The sequence below is a fragment of the Cryptomeria japonica genome, chromosome 8 (assembly GCF_030272615.1).
Source record: "Cryptomeria japonica chromosome 8, Sugi_1.0, whole genome shotgun sequence".
NCBI lineage: Eukaryota > Viridiplantae > Streptophyta > Pinopsida > Cupressales > Cupressaceae > Cryptomeria > Cryptomeria japonica.
This window is the reverse complement of record NC_081412.1, coordinates 503,792,321-503,813,680: the sequence shown is the minus strand read 5'-3', so window position 1 is coordinate 503,813,680 and position 21,360 is coordinate 503,792,321.

Here is a 21,360-nt window from a genome sequence, read left to right as displayed (position 1 = left end):
CCTGATGAAATCAAAATTATTTTTCTTCAATACATAGATAAGAAAACAAAGAGAAATAAAATGTGTCATAGGTTTCAAGTTAGCTAGCTCAATTGCCTCAAAAAATATTGTGTATACCTCTTTTTGCTAAATCTTCCAAAGCCAAACTATGGGAGTCCTTATTGACTAGTTACAATATAGCCTGGAAAAGAAAAAGGCTCACTTCTACTAGGTGAATAATAATGTTGAAATATATTTTTCTATTCCAATATATTCCCTAACATGCATGAAGTTTCTTGAGTGAATATGTGAAAATTTTGACAAAAGATGAGAAATTTATTTTGGAACCCTAAGAGGAAAAGATTCTCTCTCATTGTCTAGGATGAAATATGTTACAAAAAGAATGCCATAGGTGTTGGCCTATGATAGTGAATAAATTTGAATACTACCTCTAGTCACATAAATCTTCCCACTTCATTAAATGAATATTTACTATTTATTTGATTATTTAACCCTCAATAATCAGTTAATTAAATTAATATTTAATTAATTTCATCCTCAAACTCTTCTCCTATTAATTAAATAAATTATTCAATTTATTTAAATTAATTCATTAAGTCACACTCAAAATCAATTAAATGAATAAAGCCCATTTATTTAATTTAACCCCCCTTTCGTCTTTTAAATAAATAATAAAACATTTATTTAAATCCCTAAACTACCCCCCCCCCCCACTTGCATTCTCCTACAAATGCAAGTTGCACCTATTTTGTTGAAATAAAGTAATTTTATTTTAATTAAAATCCTATTTTCCCTCACCCACCAAACCCACTTGCATCCTAAACCCATTCTAGATTCTTCTAAACCATTCTTAATTAGCCTAAACCCATTCCTAATTATTGTCACATTCTTAAGCAACTTGAAGTCACTTCTCAAAGCCTCTAAAGTCTTTGAAAAGCATTTAATGCTTTATGTCTCCAACAAGTTAACCCCTAAAGTCTTCCAAACCATTAATGGTTCTTACATGACCATTTATAGCTCTTACATAACCATTAATGGTTAACTCAACTCACCCACATGGTTAGAGACTTTCCTTCTAACTCAACCTCCATTTAACTCATGGGTCTCTTCAAGCATTCATTGCTTTGACCATGGTTATCCCCACTAACTCTTGCACAAGAGTTTATCCATTAGATAAAAGCATTATTCATTGGATAATGGCTTTATTCATTCAACTCAACACTAACCTTACCTCCCAAGCTAACCTTCATGTCATTTCAAGCATTTAATGCTTCTTCCCTCTCCTCTCAAGCCATCTCATGTTGACATTTGTCATCCTGGGATTAGGTTTAAGGCCTTCACATGGATCATAAATCTTTCAATCTTGACCCTTGTTGATATTACTCAATCTCAACCATCCATTTCTCTATTTTTCCTATAAATAGAGCCCATTCCTTCATAATCCAGATCCAGAAATCTTGTATACATCTAAGCTATAGTAAAATTTAAGAGAGCATTTTAGGAGCCATCTAATTTACATTATCATTTTGGTTAAAATCAATATAGCTTAATTAGGTGCTTTCTCATATCTAGTTTTCTTGCATTTGCATAATCTTTTTAATCATTTTAATAAATATTGAATCTCCATAAGACTTCCATAGTAGTGCAAAAAGCTGAGGGCTACACTCATGCGGAACTTGGAGAGGAGAGGAACAAGGGAGGAGCAGCTATGAGCATGTTTGAGATCATTTAGGAGTGTTTTGTATCTTTTCTCCATTTTTGTATGCTTTCTTTAATGTGTTTGATATCTCTCTTGATATGCATGCTTAGGATGGTAGTTTCCTTTGTATTTTGTTTATGATCGATACTACTAACACTATCATTTGACTCATCTGTCTTGTGTGTGTTCCTAACATCCTTTTTGCAGTGCATCATTTAATGAACCTGACATGAATCGAACATGCAACACTTCCTCCCAACCAATCCAATAACCAATGCAAAACCTTCATCTGCCAAACCGTTCGCTACACCATCATTGCCGAAACCTTATACCAGCGAAGTCTTGATGGTAATCTCCTTCAATGTCTAGAACAAGACGAGATAACAAAGGCCTTGGAAGAGGTACATGAAGAAATTTGGGGGGCTCACTCAAGCAGTCCTTCGCTAGCAAAGAAAATCATGCGCTGGATACCATTGGCCATCCATGGAAAAAGACTCCTACTATTTTGTCAGAAAATGCAAGAAGTGTCAAGTTCATAGAGCCCTGATACATGCACCAGCATAGGAATTGCAACCAATCACAACACAATGGCCCTTTTGTCAATGGGGATTTGACCTTGTGGGTAAAATTCATCCATCTTCATCCAACTGCCACAAAATTTATCATTACCGCCACCGAATACTTCACAAAGTAGATCAAAGCCATTCCACTTACCCAAGTCACTGGCAAGTAGATCGCCTCATTCATCCTTAATTATATCATCTGTCAGTATGGTGTACCCATGTCCATCATCATAGATAACGGACTTCCTTTCAAAAATTAGGATGTTTGTGATCTTTGTGAGAAGTTTCACATCCAACACCACTTTTCCACCCCATATTACCCACAAGGCAATGGTTAAGCCGAAGCATCGAACAAGAATATATTGAGGATCCTTAAAAAGACAGTCAATTATGTTGGTCATGATTCACACATTCAATTAAATCCATCACTATGGGCGTATTGAACTAGCATTTGAACCCCTATAGGCGCAACTCCCTACTCACTGGTCTATGGAGTAGAAGCCATCCTTCCTATTGAGGTTGAGATACCATCTCTACAGTTTTCCTTGCAAAATATGATAGATGATGAAGCATACCGAGTCTCACATCTTCAAGACTTGGAACTGCTTGATGAAATGCAACAAGCTACATACAACCACCTAAAATCCTATCAACAGCGCATGAGCAGAAGCTATAAACATCGAGTTAAACCTCGTACATTTGAGGTAGGTGATCTTGTTCTTAAAGGGAGTCCTCATAACCAACCAAACAGAGAACATCAGGGAAAGTTTGAATCAAATTGGTTGGGTCTGTATGTTATCACTATTGTATTTGGGTCTAGGGCATATCAGTTGGGAACTTACAAAGGGGAACCACTAGCAGAACTGATCAAAAGCATGCACCTCAAATAGTTTCATACATAAGTTGTGCAGAGCATCAGGCTTGCCGATATATATCAAAAAAACACCAAAAACACATTTAGAAAAATGTCCTGAAGAAAATACAAAAAAAAAAAAAAAAAATCACAATAGTCAAAAAAAATCATGCATCCAAATGGTGAAAACCACCACGATGGCACCTTGGGTAAGTGCGATGGTGAAAACCTGGCAAACAGGCGCCACTCGTAAAGGCTATGGCTCCATCATCTTTCATTTTTTTTGTGATCACATCCATTCATTCATCATTCAAACCATGGATTGTTATTGATCTGCAATCAAGGTTAGTACTTCATATGTCCTACATCTTGCTTTTCATAAGTGACGTCTAAACTGGTGGCAATGCTCTTAACCTATTGATGGAAGTGGATTCTACATTACTTGTGTTTCATTGAGTTCTTCATTCAAATTTGGCTGAAAATAATACCAAAAGCATTCAAAAACACTCACAAAATCCAAAAACAAGTCAAAAACATCAAAAATCAATCAAAAACATGGCAACGCATAAAATCCTTTATACATACACATCGCAACAGACACCAAACAAAAATTTTGAGCTACCTAAATAATGATCACCTATCAAACAACCAATCAATCAAAACAGGTACACACAACTATCTTAACAAGGATGAATCCTTCCTTACAAAACAAAGACATGGTCACATTTTCTTTCAAGAAAATTTCGTTGAATCTACCATGTACTTGGTTGGTTTGCAAAGTTATTTATTTATTCATATTAGGTTCCTACGCTACTCTGGGATATCCACAAGTGATTAGAATAGTTTGGATGGTTCCCAATTATGGTTTTGTTTACTGTCTATGGATTGTTCCAATGAAGCTCTGGGGCATGGGCAAATGGTGTCTATGTGGGAAGTTTACTAAGCTACATGATCATATGCAAAAATACAGTCATTGATCACTATGGCTTACTGACTATAGTGTATACCTTGACCATTTGCGCATGAACCAGAATGGAGGGTCACTCTTTCCTTATTTATAATGCTTGCTTATAGGTGAAATGCTCAAAACTTGGTTCCTGCTACCTCAGCCAAGAAAGATACTACCATGCTCGATGAGGAAAATAAAGAATTGTGAATAATATGTGGATTTTCATTCCATCTCATCTGTATATATTGCATTTCATTGCATTCCATCCATCCATATATCCATATAGTTGCATATCATTCATACATAGTCATGACAATGGATACTCTATTTTTCTCCTCTCCCATAGGTATGAGTCCTAGGTCCTCCATACCTTCTATCTAACATTGAATACCCCCCCTCACCCTCCCCATCTCGCTAATCAACATCACATACCCTACATCATTTCTCATCAACCCAATCAAGCCAGTTACTCTGTCTATACAGGCACATCGACTCACACACACCTAGACTATCAACATATACTTTTTGATCAAGTATCTTCGGGTCTCATTAGGTAATCAATTATGGCAATCCTAGACTACAATAGGAATTTCTCACAATGACCTAGTCTCAACGGGGGTGCTATGATTCACCATAACCAACCTACAATGCAAACATTATCAATTAATCAACCAATCAAACACAATCAACACAGACAATTGCATCAATTGTCTAAGTCTCAATGAGTATTTTTCTTCAGATACCTTGACTTCATCAGGAAATTATATCAATTGTCTAAGTCACAACAGATTACTTTGATTCACTTATTCAGACTTTATCATGTCCAAGCGAAGAACTGACATCAACTGTCATGTTTTGACTCAACCGGGGCAATTAAACCGATTACACCAGATTGTCCAACCAATTTTGATCAATTGTACAGTATCAATCAAAAGCACAAAACACTACATTTGCACTGTATCTCTTGCATGACCTAAGGGTACTCATTGGCTTGTCGTTTCTCTGTATTTACTCTATTTTCTCCCATTCTTTCACCATTCTTTCTAATTTCTTATATTCTAGCTCTCCTCAACTTCTTTCTCTTTTTCAAGAGATCGCTCGATTTTTTGAATTTTTTCAGCCCATCTCTCGAGGGGGAATACCACCCACTAAATTAACATTTATGGGGCATATTTATTCACACCTATTTTTCTTTCTTTGAAACGATGTGATAAACCGCACCATCTCAAAGAGGGGCAAATGTAGACACATAAATTTGTCCACTTAAATTAAATAAATATTTACTATTTATTTGATTATTTAACCATCAGTCAACAGTTAATTAAATTAATATTTAATTAATTCATCCTCAACCTCTTCTCCTATTAATTAAATAAATTATTCAATTTATTTTAATTAATTAATTAAACCACACTCTAAATCAATTAAATCAATAAAGCACATTTATTTAATTTAACCCCCCTTTCCTCTTTTAAATAAATAATAAAATATTTATTTAAATCCCTAAACTACCCCTCTACTTGCATTCTCCTACAAATGCAAGTTGCACCTATTTTGTTGAAATAAAGTAATTTTATTTCAATTAAAATTCTATTTTCCCTCACCCACCAAACCCACTTGCATCCTAAACCCATTCTAGATTCTTCTAAACCATTCTTAATTAGCCTAAACCCATCCCCTAATTATTGTCACATTCCTAAGCAACTTGAAGTCACTTCTCAAAGCCTCCAAAGTCTTTGAAAAGCATTAAATGCTTTATGTCTCCAACAAGCTAACCCCTAAAGTCTTCCAAACCATTAATGGTTCTTACATGACCATTTATGGCTCTTACATAACCATTAATGGTTAACTCAACTCACCCACATGGTTAGAGACTTTCCCTCTAACTCAACCTCCATTTAACTCATGGGTCTCTTCAAGCATTCATTGCTTTGACCATGGTTATCCCCACTAAATCTTGCACAAATGTTTGTCCATTGGATAAAGGCATTATTCATTGGATAATGACTTTATTCATTCAACTCAAGCCTAACCTTAACTCCTAAGCTAACCTTCATGTCATTTCAAGCATTTAATGCTTCTTCCCTCTTCTCTCAAGCCATCTCATGTTGACATTTGTCATCCTAGGATTGGGTTGAAAGCCCTCACATGGATCATAAATATTTCAATCTTGACCCTTGTTGAGATTACTCAATCTCAATCATCCATTTCTCTATTTTTCCTATAAATAGAGCCCATTACCTCATAAACCAAATCCAGAAATCTTGCATGCATCTAATCTATAGTGAAATCTAAGAGAGCATTTTAGGAGCCATCTAATTTACATTGTTATTTTGGTTTAAATCAATATAGCTTGATTAGGTGCTTTCTCATATCCAGTTTGCTTGCATTTGCATAATCTTTTTAATCATTTTTACAAATCTTGAATCTCCATAAGACTTCCATAGTAGTTCAAAAAGTTGAGGGCTGCACTCATGTGGAACTTGGAGAGGAGAGGAACAAGGGAGGAGCAACTATGAGCATGTTTGAGAGCATTTGGGAGTGTTTTGTATCTTTTCTCCATTTTTCTATGCTTTCTTTAATGTGTTTGATATCTCTCTTGATATGCATGCTTAGGATTGTAGTTTCCTTCATATTTCATTTTTTATTGATACTACTAACACTAACTTTTGACTTGTCTGACTTGTGTGTTCTTAACATCCTTTTTGCAGTGCATCACTCCCTTAGGGGAAAAAGTGGTCTAGAACATGTACAATTGTGCACACCAAAAATGGGCTAAAATTTTACAACATATAAATATGTCAACTCTCTAGATCCAACAAGAATTTTCATGGTGAGGAATAACCCTATTGGATTAATAGTTTGGAATTTCATGATTTCATGTAGAGACGTGACACTTTCCACCTAACTTGGGATGTAAGGGATGGAAGTAAGGCTTCTTTTAAGGAAGACTCTTGGGAGAGGCATCAAGGTTTAAATGGGATAGACAATTTAATGGAAACCAATTAATCTTGAAGCATAGATGCGGAGATAAAGTCAATCACTATGTGGAAAAGAGAAAAATGAATGGTATGATCAAACAGAAATGGAAATCCTTTTAGGGATTAGACATCTTGGCTACCCAAAAAGAAACATAAAATATTAGCAAAAAGGGGATCCTTTTATCAGAATATTTTGTTGTCATTAAGTGAAGTGATACAAAATTAGAAAAATATAATATTAAGATTGGATACAATTTGAAAGAAACGGTTATCAAAAACCAAGAAAGGTCGGTTCATCTTTGCAGGAATAAAATTGTTGAACATTACTGGATGTTGAGAGGCGGGGGTGAATCAACATATACTAAAACTTGATCAAATTAAGATGTTTATTCTATTGAATCTTCACAATTACAATCATCACACATTCATGAAAATAAATGACAAAAATAGCAAATGAATCCACACAACAACACCAGGATTTTTACATGGAAAACCCTAACTAGGAAAAACCGTAGTGAGAATTACACACAATATATGTATGAAGACTGTTTACAAAATATAGCCCATAGGCTAGGGAGAACACTGCTCCAAACTTCTAGGCTAAGGTGCACAACCTTATTGGAAATATACAAAAGACTTGCACAACTAAAGAACACATCTTCAAGGCAAGATACAAAACACTAGTTCTAATATAATAATAATAAGAGATTGAATTGCAAGGAAATAGCATCTACCAACATGCAGACAACAATTCACAACTTAATACTCATCTAATCCAACTTTCATTTATGCATTGTACTACAACTATACCTTTGTATTATCTTTGCATACTATATTGTAACACAAATATAAAGTAGCTCTAGCAACAAGAACATCTATCCACCTGAAGAAATAAAATGATCAGTCTTACATAATCATTCCTCTATAGTGCACACATCCTTTTGATACGTATCCGATACAATCAATGACCACCAGACCATGATACAAATAACTAGAGTATCCACTAGAGGTAGTTGTACCATTTATGGACCAAACAGAATGCCATTAATCCTCCAATAACACACCATACCAAATATATTTTCCATCCATAATACTTCTAGATAGATTCCACATAATCGTGCAACATGTGTACTCAATATATTCATACACAAGTCTGACAAACTCATTCTAGCATATCTGTATAATCCTAAAAGCACCTTATTACACCATCATAAATGTTTACCAACATGCAACCATATACTTATGCACCATATCACTACCAAAATAACATCTTAACAACCAATCACCAACAAGATAGAAACTAATAACAAAACTTAACCAAATCACCTGCCATATCACTTCTGGACCACATCCAGACTCGACCAACATCAAAAAATCAACCAAATTACTGTCAAATCATATACTTATGCATCATGTCACTTCTAGACCAACATCTAGACCACCAACAATTTTTGCATCAATGACAACATAATCTCAAATGTGCAACAATCTCCCCCTTTATCATTGATGGCAACACTTGCATAAATACAAAATACTTCTCCCCCTTTGACATCAAAGACAAAGGGCATTCATGTTCACCACATTATCTATATACATCTATAACCCCCCCTATGAATAACAATCACCCAAAAACTTTGAAGCAGTTTAGATCAACTTGAATATGTTTACCTTCAAAATTAGATTATCCAACAACTATCCATGAAACTAGCAATCTTTATGTTTTATTACTAGGCCAAATATCCTTGAATAGATTTATTAATTTCACAAGAGAAGAATCTCATGAACGAGTAGGAGAAAAAATAATTCTTCTATGACACTCACACTCAAGACACAAATTTACTGCAACACCAAAAATTTCAGAATTTTATATGTTGTGGTCAACCTTTTTAGCATATGCAAGAAACTTGATGAAAGAAGACATCCACAACTCCACTATATCTTTAAGATCTCAAAACTATCTCTTGTACTCATTTATTTGTCCTTGTCATAAAGATAACTGGGAATGAAGTTCTTGAATCCTGGATCGCACAACACCATTACCATCTTTATAGATATCAAAAGAATGGGGCAACTCATTGAGTTGAGATTCGATTGAGTCTATCTCATCATTAAGCTTCTTAGTAGAAGTTGGCCACCTCAAATAGTAGCAGTTTAACCATGCAGCATCATCAACAACCTTTCTAAAAAAATTGAAATTATGTTTGAGATTATAATGTTCCCTTATACATTTTTTGTCATCTTATCAACCAAGTTTGTTTATGTACATGGTTCTTCTGAACTATTAATATCAACACCCTCTGAAGACATGCACTCAGTAAGAATTTCCACTAGTACTTCTGAAAGTAAGTTAGCAACATCATCAAGAACAAGGTTGTTTTAAAGCAGATGCATAGTCTACGCTTGCTCAATAAATTTGTGATCATATGTAGGAACTATAAGGTATATATTACAGACATCCTTCAGACCATTAGATCGCTTTACCAAATCAAGTTCTTTGTCAACCTCAAAAGGAATTTCCCCAAAATATGTAGGGGAAGCAACCAGATTTTCTTTTTTCTCAATATTAACCTTCTCTAGTTCACCTTCATCACTTTCCACAACTTTATTCTCTGCACTCTCCTTCTCAACTAGACTTAGATTCTCAAATTTGAATAACTAGCAATAGAGGAAGATGCCTCTACAACTGAAGTAGATAGTTTCTTAGTTCTCTTTACCTTTGAAGTACATCCTTTAGAAGTCATGCCAATATCAGCTTCTACCTTTCCACCATGATTTTCCATGATTTTATCAAATGTGTCCAATCTTCTTTCACTTAAGAAGAATCTACGCAATAGCCATACATTCATCCTCAATTACTTCATAGGGAAGCTTGGATACCCATGAAGTTTGTGACACTACTACCTCCATGAAACACTTGTCCTTATCCACCATGAATGTAATCTCATCTTTGTACCAATCTACAACATTCAGAAAAATCTTATTTCTGATAATCATCACCTTCTGGAGATCCATGAAGAACTTATAGCAAGCATTGTCACTGTCGTCTAATTTATCCAAATATTCTTTATTTTGAGCACCAACAGTCATATTTTTTCTCCAAACAACATTTTTCATTTCGAGTAATGCATTTAGGAAATAGAATACCAAGAAAACAATAAGAGATCCATACCAAAAGGGGTACTTTTCATCCTTGATCATCCAGAGATTGTCCAACAACCGATGCCTCAAGATTTCACACAAATCATAGTCTTTGTTCTCCTTTATGATGCAGGAGCATCCCTCGTTCTTGGCAATCTTGCATCAACCAAAAAAAATAACATTCTTTTTTAGTTTGTTTCTTGTTTTGCAGTTTCAGCATTTCTTTCTACACTTTATTGCATTTTCTCACTGGATCTTGTGGAGCTGGATTTCACTTGTGGAAACAATCAGCTTCCTTACCCTAAGTCTGTAGGACACTTGGATCTTTTTTCAGCAATTTATCGCTTCCGAAATCTGACAATTTTCTGGCTTAGGACACCAGAACCGTTTGGACCTATTTTGGCTTTGGTGAATCTTTCAGATCATTTCTATAACTTGCAAAGCTTCAATTAATTGTTTCCAACATTCCTTGGTGTGTGGCCAACCTTCCTTTTGATATGTACTTCTTCATTTGGATTTTTTAGAGCATTCTCTTTGGCGGAGGCCGACATAGTGGTTTTATACATTCCACCTTGTTCATCGGCATTTGATTCATCTTGGGTCGATGTGAAACCCTCTTGATCATATAAATCAATATAATTGACCTTGTAGAAATCAGTTATTAGAACATCAAAGATAGATCTAGGGATTAAGAGGTATGGAGTTGACTGACATTGTAATTGAGCATGTAATAGGCTTGTGAGCCGAATCTTGTAGACCGCATGTTGCCGACAGACAATAATTGGTTTTCATGATATAAATCAATTAGTTATGCATCACCTCCATCATCTAGTCTTATTTACGTTGTGTTTTACTCATGTTGCATAGTCTAGATTGATCTCCTTCAGGTCCCTCCTAACCGTGACTGCACCAACTAGTATCAGAGCGAGATTTTTTTTAGATATTGCATTGTCTTGAAGATTTTGTTGTAGGGTGGTGGATTAATGATCTAACTTGCATCTGTAGAGGGCTAGCATGATGATGGTGTGAAGAGGAAATAGGAATGGTGGAGAGCATGGGAATATAGACTCTCCTATGATGGAAATGTTGAGACAACCCAGAGAAGACGTCGACATGTCAAAGATGTGAGCAAAGAAGAAGAGGTGGCAGCTGAAGAAAAAAATAAAACCCATTGGTGAATGATCTATATGAAGAAAGGTTTATAAGAGCATTGTCAAGGGCGAATACCATACCACATTTTAGTCCACCAAATTATGATGGCAAATTGGATTCGGACGAATTGCTAGATTGGATCATGGAGATGGAAACGTATTTTGATTTTGAAGGCACCGTAGAGGATAGAAAGGTGAGATATGTTTGCACTAAGTTGAAAGGTCATGCATCTCATTGGTGGGAACATTTGCAGGTTGATAGACAGACAAGAGATAAAGAGAAGATCATATCATGGGAGTGGATGATTACTAAACTAAAATCAAAGTTTATGCCAGTTTATTACCAATTGAATTTGTTCTGGAAATTGGAGAACCTGAAGCAAAAGGAATATAGTGTGAAGGAGTATATCAAAGCATTTTACAAGTTGAATATCATATTCGAACATACTAATGATGAGATCGAACAAGTTGCTAGATATTTGAATGGGTTGCAGATGTCTATACAAAATGAACTCAATTTGATCAAGTTCTAGAGTGTTGAGGAAGCTTATCTGTTGGAATCCAATAACACTGAGAGGGGGGGGTGAATTAGTGTTATACCAGAATGATCAATTTTAGCCTTATTAAAACATGCATACACCAACTGGTATATCGGTACATACAAAATTGAAAATAAGTAAAGCAACCAATAAGCCAATCACATAAATGAGAATCATAACACACACAATTATACGTGGAAAACCTCAACGAGGAAAAATCATGGTGGGATTTGTGACCCACAATATCAATCCATTGCCCATATGAAGAGATATTACAAAATATAAGGGGTCTACACTTGCAGGAAGGCTTACAACCTATAGCACACTGCTCAATCACAAAACGAGCCTCACTGACTACAAATAAATCCAGACTACAATTCGGAGAAGTGTTGAACTGCTAAGATAGCATCTTCTATGTTGGAATACAATTCCGGTTTAAGCTTTGTCTATTCTGGTTTGCAACCCTAAACCCTTTACCGGAATAACCCTTACATAAATATCCTCACATACATAATCTCTTTGATATATTTCGCATCTCCTTCATTATCTCCTTCCAATTACATATTCGCATGATGGTGATATCAAAATGATCTATCAAACTGACCTATATACCCTATACAATTTATCATGCCTTATGTCAGCTTACAAAGATATATACAATATCAAATTATATGTCGGCTAGATAACATGGATCCATAAATACTAAAACCAATTGTTGATGTCAGATCCAAGAGATGTCACCCTCCAATATCGATAACCATATTCTAAACCATGCCAGCCTGCATTGTCGGTAACCAAAGAAATCCTTCTATCATGTCGGTGTCGGTGTAGTGTCTGTGAAGAGCCTGTCGATACACAATTGAACCAAAACATGAATTCGGAACACAATACCATGTTGCCATCAATGAAAACATAGTGAAACCAACCAATTGAGTGTCAATTGCCAAAAATCTCCCCCTTTAGCATTGATGGCAACACTCATGTGAAAAATGGTCAAGGTTTCATCTCTTGGTTCCATCCTGCCTGCTCTCCCTGAACTGAATATTCATTAAAGAAAAATACTCCATACTCCCATATCTCCCCCTAATGTATACAACTCTTCTATTCTTTTTCACATCTATATCTCTCCCGCTTTGACATCAATGCCATCAAAAATTCTAAAAAGAACGTCAAAGATAAAAAAAAATGTACAATGAATATCCCAAAAATCTCTTACCGAAGCTTAACAAATTTCAAAATTTATGGATAAGCCTTCTCCAATAGCTCAAGATAAGTATCCCAACCAATTTTGAAAGTGTCAGAAATGGATACAAGTCCATTTAATATATGTGCAAATGACTCTTTCTCATTTACCTCTGTCGGTGTGGGTTTTCCCACCATATCCATACATTATTTATTATGTACACTAAGTGAATCCAATTGGGGACTCACCAAGACTCTCAGACTTTTGGCTCTTCTTATAATTTTGTCTCTTTCCTTCTCAAGAACATAAATTTGGGCTTCCAAAATCAAAATTTGACCATCAATAGATGTAGTTAATGAAGTCAATCCATCAAAATAATTAGCTATATTTGCAATTTTCTCCTAAAGTTATTTTATCTTTTTATCCACATTAACTGTAAGTATATCAGTGTTACAACATACCCTATAAATATATGTACACTACTTCAAAGAATTATCTATCAGCTTCAGCTTTTCATCAATCTTCTTCTTCTCAGATTCAATCACCTGATCAAATGCGACTCTCGTAGCCTAAGTGAACCTCTCCAGTGCTTTTCGGTTTCAAATCTATTGTAAGGATTGAAAATCCTTTGAAATATGCTCAGTAATTATCTTAAGCTTATCAGATGGGCTTGCTTAATTGTCAATCTTGCACTTTGGGACTAGTTTGTGTAAAACAGTGATTAACTGATCAATAATCTATTTATTTGTAGATCCCTCCCTCATTAGTATTTGTGTTGCCATCATCATGAGTTCAGTAGGACTCATCTCTGTTATGTTTTTCATTACAACCTATGAGGTGTCAATTGACAACAATGATGGACCTACTGCCAGTTCCCTATCGGATTCCCCTTTCTTCTCCTCTGATGATTTGTCCTTTATAGCTTCCTCACTTGCACCGGTGGCTTCGCCACTTGGTGAAGTCTCTATAACTATCAAGTCCTCTATAGGAACTGTAACCTCAACCTGTACATTTATATCTGGAGGACTGTTATCCTCAAAATTAGTATCTTGTACATCATTAACTTTTTCACTCTCTGTATTAGCCGATATCTCAACATTTGTCTGTACATTTGTATTTACTAGGGGCTTGATCTCCATTATCTTAATGTTTTTCAAAACTAAGGGTGAGGTACCCATAATCCCCTTCCCTTTTCCTTCAACTAGGGTGTCTACAGTATTTGTCTTTGATTCTCATGAAGTAAAGAATCCTTTGTTCTCTCCAAAGAACTTAGCCCATGCCTTTTGAGTCTCCTTTATTATTTCATTTACCCTTCCTAGCATCAGACTGGTTATTCTATGTTTGCTATTAAAGACTTTTCTATCTACCACCTCAAGTGTCCTTTCCATTTCCTCTTGAGCAATAGTAACACAAACATATAATAACTCTTGAATTTTGATATGCTTGTCTTCTTGCATTGCTGACAGCCTTCTAGCATCTAACATATTATATAATTTTGCCAGTATTTGATATTCAATTTCTATTAAGGCTTTCTTATAAATATCCAAGTATAATAAGACTACTTCCTCTGCCTCTCTTTGTTCACCATCCTCTAAATGATCATAGTAAAACTGTACATTCTTTAACATGCCATCCTTATTTATTTCATCTACTAATTTTGCACAAGTTTTAGGTGGAACATTACCAGATTGAATAGTTGTATTTGTGCCATTCTTCTTCTTCCTCTTTGCAGTACTGGATGCAACTAAAGTGGTTACTTTTGGTGATTGCTTATGTGCCGGTATTTTGAATGTAACCTTCCTAATTGGTTTCTTTTTAGCTTCTACTTTTGTTTCCTTTGTTTTCTTCCTTACAACCCTCTTGAATGCCAAGGGTGTGTCATCCTCAGATTTAGACTCTGTTGTAGCAGGCTCAATGTTTACTTATGGATTCTTCCTCTTCCTTCCTTTCTTCGGGACAGCATCATTTAATGCTTTGATTTCCTGTGAGACCTTCTCAACAAATTTGCTAGCCTTTCCTTCTTTCTTTTCTCTCTTCTTATGGTTGAACTTTGTTTCAACCTCTTGTGATTTTTGTTTCGCAATACCACAAGGCTTCACTACCTCATCAATAGGTGCATCAATCAATATTTTTGCATAAGCCTCAAGAATATGTGCATCCACTTCATAGCCAATTTCTTCAATCCAAATATTTCACGGCTTAACCGCTTCCATAAGTGTTTCATCCTTCTTCACCATGAAGCATATGTCAATTGAATATTTTTTTACAATATGCTTAGGAACCCTTTCCCTAGACTTCATAGATTTCTGAAATCCCTTGAAATATCCCCAAACATTATCATCTTTGTAACTACCTAAAGCAGCAATTGACTGTTTCAATTGTCTCCCTACCGAGATGTCAAATGCCCATTGTCTTTTACCAAACCCGGGTTTATCATTCATGAAAAATAACATTAAGCAGACTATTAAGTTGTCATACTAGAAGGTTCCCTTCTTTTCTCCCTTAATCTTTCCTAGGTTTATTAATAACTCATCTAACATCCAACCGCATAGATCCAATTTCACATTCTCTCTCATCATTTTGTATGCAGCTAAAATGCAATTTGAATGAGTTACCTTATACCCGATGATCATGCTACCGAATTTGATGTCTGTGTCAATAATAGTGCTTATTCTCATAGATCTCCTATCAGATGTCGCACTGGTGATTTTGTTCACGAAATCATTCAAAACCTTGTTATCTGTATGTTGCCCAATCGATGGTAAACCAGTGATTGCCTTGATGACTTCCTTGGTGATCTTGTAAGGTCTATCTAACCAAATATACTCCCCATGTACTCTTCTCAAAACATACCTAATGATCTCATCTTCAAATTTTGGAATGTCCAGAATATCAGTAAATCCTAAGTCTTCAATGTGCTTGTATGTCGGTTTGATCTTTCCAGATTCTCCTATTATCTCACTCATGTACATGCCCTTTATTTTAGATGTTCCCGAGTCCTCAATGTGACAAAGTATGTAAGCCCTAGCATCTTCAACATAGAAAACTCCTTCCGGAACACAGGAAAATTCTCCAACCAAATCTTCCAGGGTAGCCACATGTGGATACCACTTGAAAATTATCCTGGGGTGGTCCTTGACCTCTACTACAGTTGGGTTTGCAATAAAGATATGAATAGATGATGATCTCGCTTTCATGTTTAAAGATAAATACCTGTTGATCGCTTTCGGTGAAAATTCTTAACAAATTCTTCTAGTTGTTGGTGAAAAATCACTCAAGAAGAAATCTAATTACTCTTAAATGCCTTGATCACTCTTAGTCGCTCTTAATCACTCTGAAATCACTTTGAATGCAAGGTGATCAATAATGAAGTGAATTCGACCTTTTAACCTCCAAGAAAAACCCTAATCTTCCATTCACATAAATGACTGTTGGTGAACGATACTCGATCTCGAACAAAACATATCCATGCCGAATAAACATCTCCAATGTCTGGAACATCTTCCAGAACCTCTTCCCAGGGCATATGCAGCATCTTCATGAATTTTGCCTACCCCTAGGGCATCTGCCTCAGTTACTGGATGAGCTACATGTCGTTGCAAGAGTAGCCTCCTCTGCTGGATAAGTAACCGATGCATTTCCATCTGATGATTGTTCTTCAGTCTTCCTAACCCATCTTTGAGTATGATCTTGTCAAATTTCACTAACCTTCTCTTTCCCTTTCTCATTTGATCCTCCATTACCAACCGGTGGATTTCTTCTATAGAATTTAGCAATATGTCCAACCTCATTACATGCATAACATGTAACATTGTTTCTTTGAATTACTTTGCTAAAACCGGTAAAATTGCTTGACCTGCATTGATTATCCATATGTCCAAAGTTTCCATATGCACAGCATTTAACATTCATTTTGCAATCTTTTGTCTTATGACCATACTTATTGCATTTAGAACATTTATCGAGAGCAGAATCAGGGTTCTGATTTGCTCTGTTTCTATATTTCCTAGCCATGTGACCAAATTTATTGCAAACAAAACATCTACCATTAAATTAATAAGCATTAAATTTCCTTATTAGTGCCTTATGGTTTTGATCTTCATTAGCAATACTAGAACTCTATCCTTTCTCCAATCCAAGTCCACTGGAATCTCCAATCTACCTTTGTCTCTTCAATAACTCATCTAGTTGTACTGAGATAATCTTGAATTTTTCTTTATACTCACTTGCAGTAGTTAAATATTCTCTCAGAATTATCATTTGTCTCTCAAGCTCTTGTTCATTACTCTAGGATTGTACTAAATCAGTTCTTAACATATCATTCTCATGAACCAACCTACCACATTCTTCAGATTTGTTCTTCAGGGATACAGCAAGATTTTCTTCCTTTTTCTTTCGGTCCTCACTCTCCTTAGAAATTCTCATAGTTATAACTTGCATTTCATTTTTCATAACCATGTTCTCCTGACTCAATTTTTGACATTGTTCGTTAAGTGCATCTTTCTCTTCATCATCTTGACTATGCAAAACTCCCTTCCTCCTAGCTTGAATAGATGATATCCTCTCTTGTAGGACAAGAATTAATTCCTTAGAAAAATTCAATTCATCTTGTAGATTTAAGTTCTTCAACCTTTCAGCATCATAATCTTCAAGTGCCATCTCAAGTTGCCTCTCCAAAGCCATGTCCATGGATTTTGGATTCAGGATCTTCCTCAAGTTGTTAAACTTCCTCCAAGGTACAAATCTCTTACACCAATTGTTGGAATCCAATAACACTGAGAGGGGGGGTGAATCAGTGTTATACCAGAATGATCAATTTTAGTCTTATTAAAACATGCATACACCAAACGATATACTGGTACATACATAATTGAAAGAAGTAAAGAAACCAATAAGCCAATCACATAAATGAGAATCATAACACACAGAATTATTCATGGAAAACCTCAAAGAGGAAAAACCACGGTGGGATTTGTGACCCACAATATCAATCCACTGGCCATATGAAGAGATATTACAAAATATAAGGGGCTTGCACTTGCAGGAAGGCTTACAGCCTAGAGCACACTTCTCAATCACAAAAGGAACCTCATTGACTACAAATAAATCCAGACTACAATTCGGAGAAGTGTTGAACTGCTAAGATAGCATCTTCTATGTCAGAATACAGTTTTGGTTTAAGCTCTGTCTATCTGGTCTGAAATCCTAAACCCTTTACCGGAATAACCCTTACATAAATATCCTCACATACATAATCTCTCTAATATATTTCACATCTCCTTCATTATCTCCTTCCAATTACATATTCGCATGATGATGATATCAAAATGATCTATCAAACTGACCTATATACCCTATACAATTTATCATGCCTTATGTCGGCTTACAAAGATATATACAATATCGAATTACATGTCGGCTAGATAACATGAATGCATAAATACTAAAAACAATTGTCGATGCAAGATCCAAGAGATGTCGGCCTCCAATACCGATAACCATATTCTAAACCATGTCGGCCTGCATTGTCGGTAACCAAAGAAATCCTTTTGTCCTATCGGTGCTAGTGTAGTGTCTATGAAGTGCCTGACGTTACACAACTGAACCAAAACATGAAGTCGGAACACAATATCATGTTGCCATCAATGACAACATAGTGAAACCAACCAATTGAGTGTCAATTGCCAACATTATCAATATGGCCTAAAAGCAAAAGAGAAATTGAACAAAAGACATGAGCAGAGATAAAGAGGTAGAGGTGGAAGGTTTCTCAGAGGAAGATTTTAAGGAGGAAGAGGGTATTTGAGAAGGAGAGGAACCTGTACAGATCAAAACAAGGACAAGGAAGTGAGTAAAGATGGTAGTTCGTAAAGAAAGAATGATAGAAATTTCTACCGAAGGAGAAAACTTGATGGATACCAAAATGAGGGTTATGTAAAATATGATAGAAGACAAGACAAAAGAGTGTTTATAGGAACTTTCTTTAATTGCAGAGGAGAAGGACATCATGCCTTTGAATGTAGAAAGATGGAAAATAGTGGGAGAACAGAATTGGCAAAAGAAGACCATATCGAACCAACTAATAAACTGGAAGATGGAGAATTTTTAAAGATAAGAAGAGCTTTGTGTCATACCAGAGATGAAAAGAAGCCCTTGCAGAGAAGGAATTTGTTCACGACTAGATGTAGGATATCCAGTAAGTGTTGTAAAGTCATTATTGATAGTGGTAGTTCAAATAACCTTGTTTCGGAGGAGATGGTGAATAAGTTGAATCTGAAAAGATTGAAACACCCTAAGACTTAGTAGATAGCATGGATTCGGGATGATCATAAGATATTAGTAAGTGAGAAATGTTTGGTGAAATTGAAAAATTGGAAATTACCACGCATGGATTCAGGATGATCATAAGATATTAGTAAGTGAGAAATGTTTGGTGAAATTGAAAAATTGGAAATTACCATTATGAAGTTTTGTGTGATATTATGCCTATGGATATTTGTCATATCTTGTTGGGAAGACCTTGGCAGTATGATAGATAGGAAATACATGATGAGAGGAAGAATATATACACTATTATTGCAAATGGGATGAATCAAACTTTGTTACCCTTGGAGGAGCCTCAAAAGAGTGAATTTTGTACGACTGCTAGAATTTGCTTGGTTAATAGAAGGAGATTCCTAGATAGAATGAGACATGAGAATGTGTGTTTTTCCTTAGTTCCTAAGAAGACTAGGAATCTAGAGTCTAAAGAAAAACCAGAGGAGATAAAGGAGTTACTGACAGAGTATGCAGACATCATGTCAGATAATGTATCTGATGGATTGCCGCCTACAAGAAGTATCAGTCATTGCATGGACCTAGTTCCCAAATCTAGTCTGCCTAATAAAGAAGCACACTGGATAACGCCGGCAGAGAATGAGGAGCTGAACACACAAGTGTGGGATTTGTTGAAGAAAGGTTTGATCAGAGAAAGTTAGATTCCTTGTGCAATACTAGTAGTGTTAGAACCTAAGAAGAATGGAGAATGGAAGATGTGTACTGATTCCAGAGCAATAAACAAGATCACAATGAAATGTTGATTTCCCTTGCCTAGGATGGATGACATAATGGACTATTTGAGTGGAGCCAAGTACTACACAAAGATAGACTTGGAGAGTGGATATCATCATATTAGAATCAGAGAAGGGGATGAGTGGAAGACAGCATTCAAGATAAATGAAGGATTGTATGAATGGTTGGTGATGCCTTTTGGGTTAACTAATGCACCTATTACATTCATGAGGTTGATGAATAAGGCATTGAAGAAATTATTGGGTAGGCTTGTTATTGTGTATTTGGATGACATTTTGATTTTTAGTAAGACCAAGGAAGAACATATGTTGCATTTGAGACAATATTTGCAGAGGTTGAGAGAAGAGAAGTTGTTGATGAATCTTAGGAAATATAGTTTCATGAAGGAAGAATTAGTCTATTTGGGATTTGTGATATCTGTGGATAGATTGAAGATGGATCCTGAGAAGGTAAAAGAAATTGTTGAATGGCCTACACCAGAAAGCATTGGAGAGATAAGATCATTTCATGGATTGGCTAGTTTCTACCAGAAGTTTATCAAAAAAATTAGTTCAGTTTGTAGCCCTATGATAGAAGCAATTAGAGGAGATAGGAAGGATTTCAAGTGGACAACTAGAGAAAATAGGAGCTTTGAATTGTTAAAATAGAAGGTAATTGAGTAGCTTGTGTTAGCTTTACTAGATTTTAGCAAAGTATTTCAAGTGGATTGTGATGCAAGTAGAAATGCAATTGGAGAAATGTTAAGTCAGGAAGGAAGACCGGTAGCTTATTTCAGTGAGAAGTTGAATGATGAAAGGAGGATATATTCAGTGTATGATCATGAATTCTATGCCACAATTCAAGCATTGAAGAAGTGGAGACATTATTTGTTGCCTAAGGATTTTGTGTTGTATACAGATCATCAAGCCTTGCAGTATTTGAATAGTCAGAGTAAGTTGAATCAGAGATACATGAGATGGGTAGAGTTCTTACAGAGTTACACCTTTGTGTTGAAGCATAGAAGTGGGAAGTCAAACAATATTGTTGATGCATTAAGTAGAAGGAGAAATTTGCTGACAGAGATGAGAGTGACAATGTTAGGATTTGAGGAGTTGAAGACCTTGTATGATGATGACCCAGATTTTGTAGAACCTTGGAAAGCATGTAAGGAACTAGTCATGATGGATAGAAGTAAATGGTTAAATTATTTCATTCAAGATGGGATGTTGTTCAGAGTTCAGTTGTCTATACCTA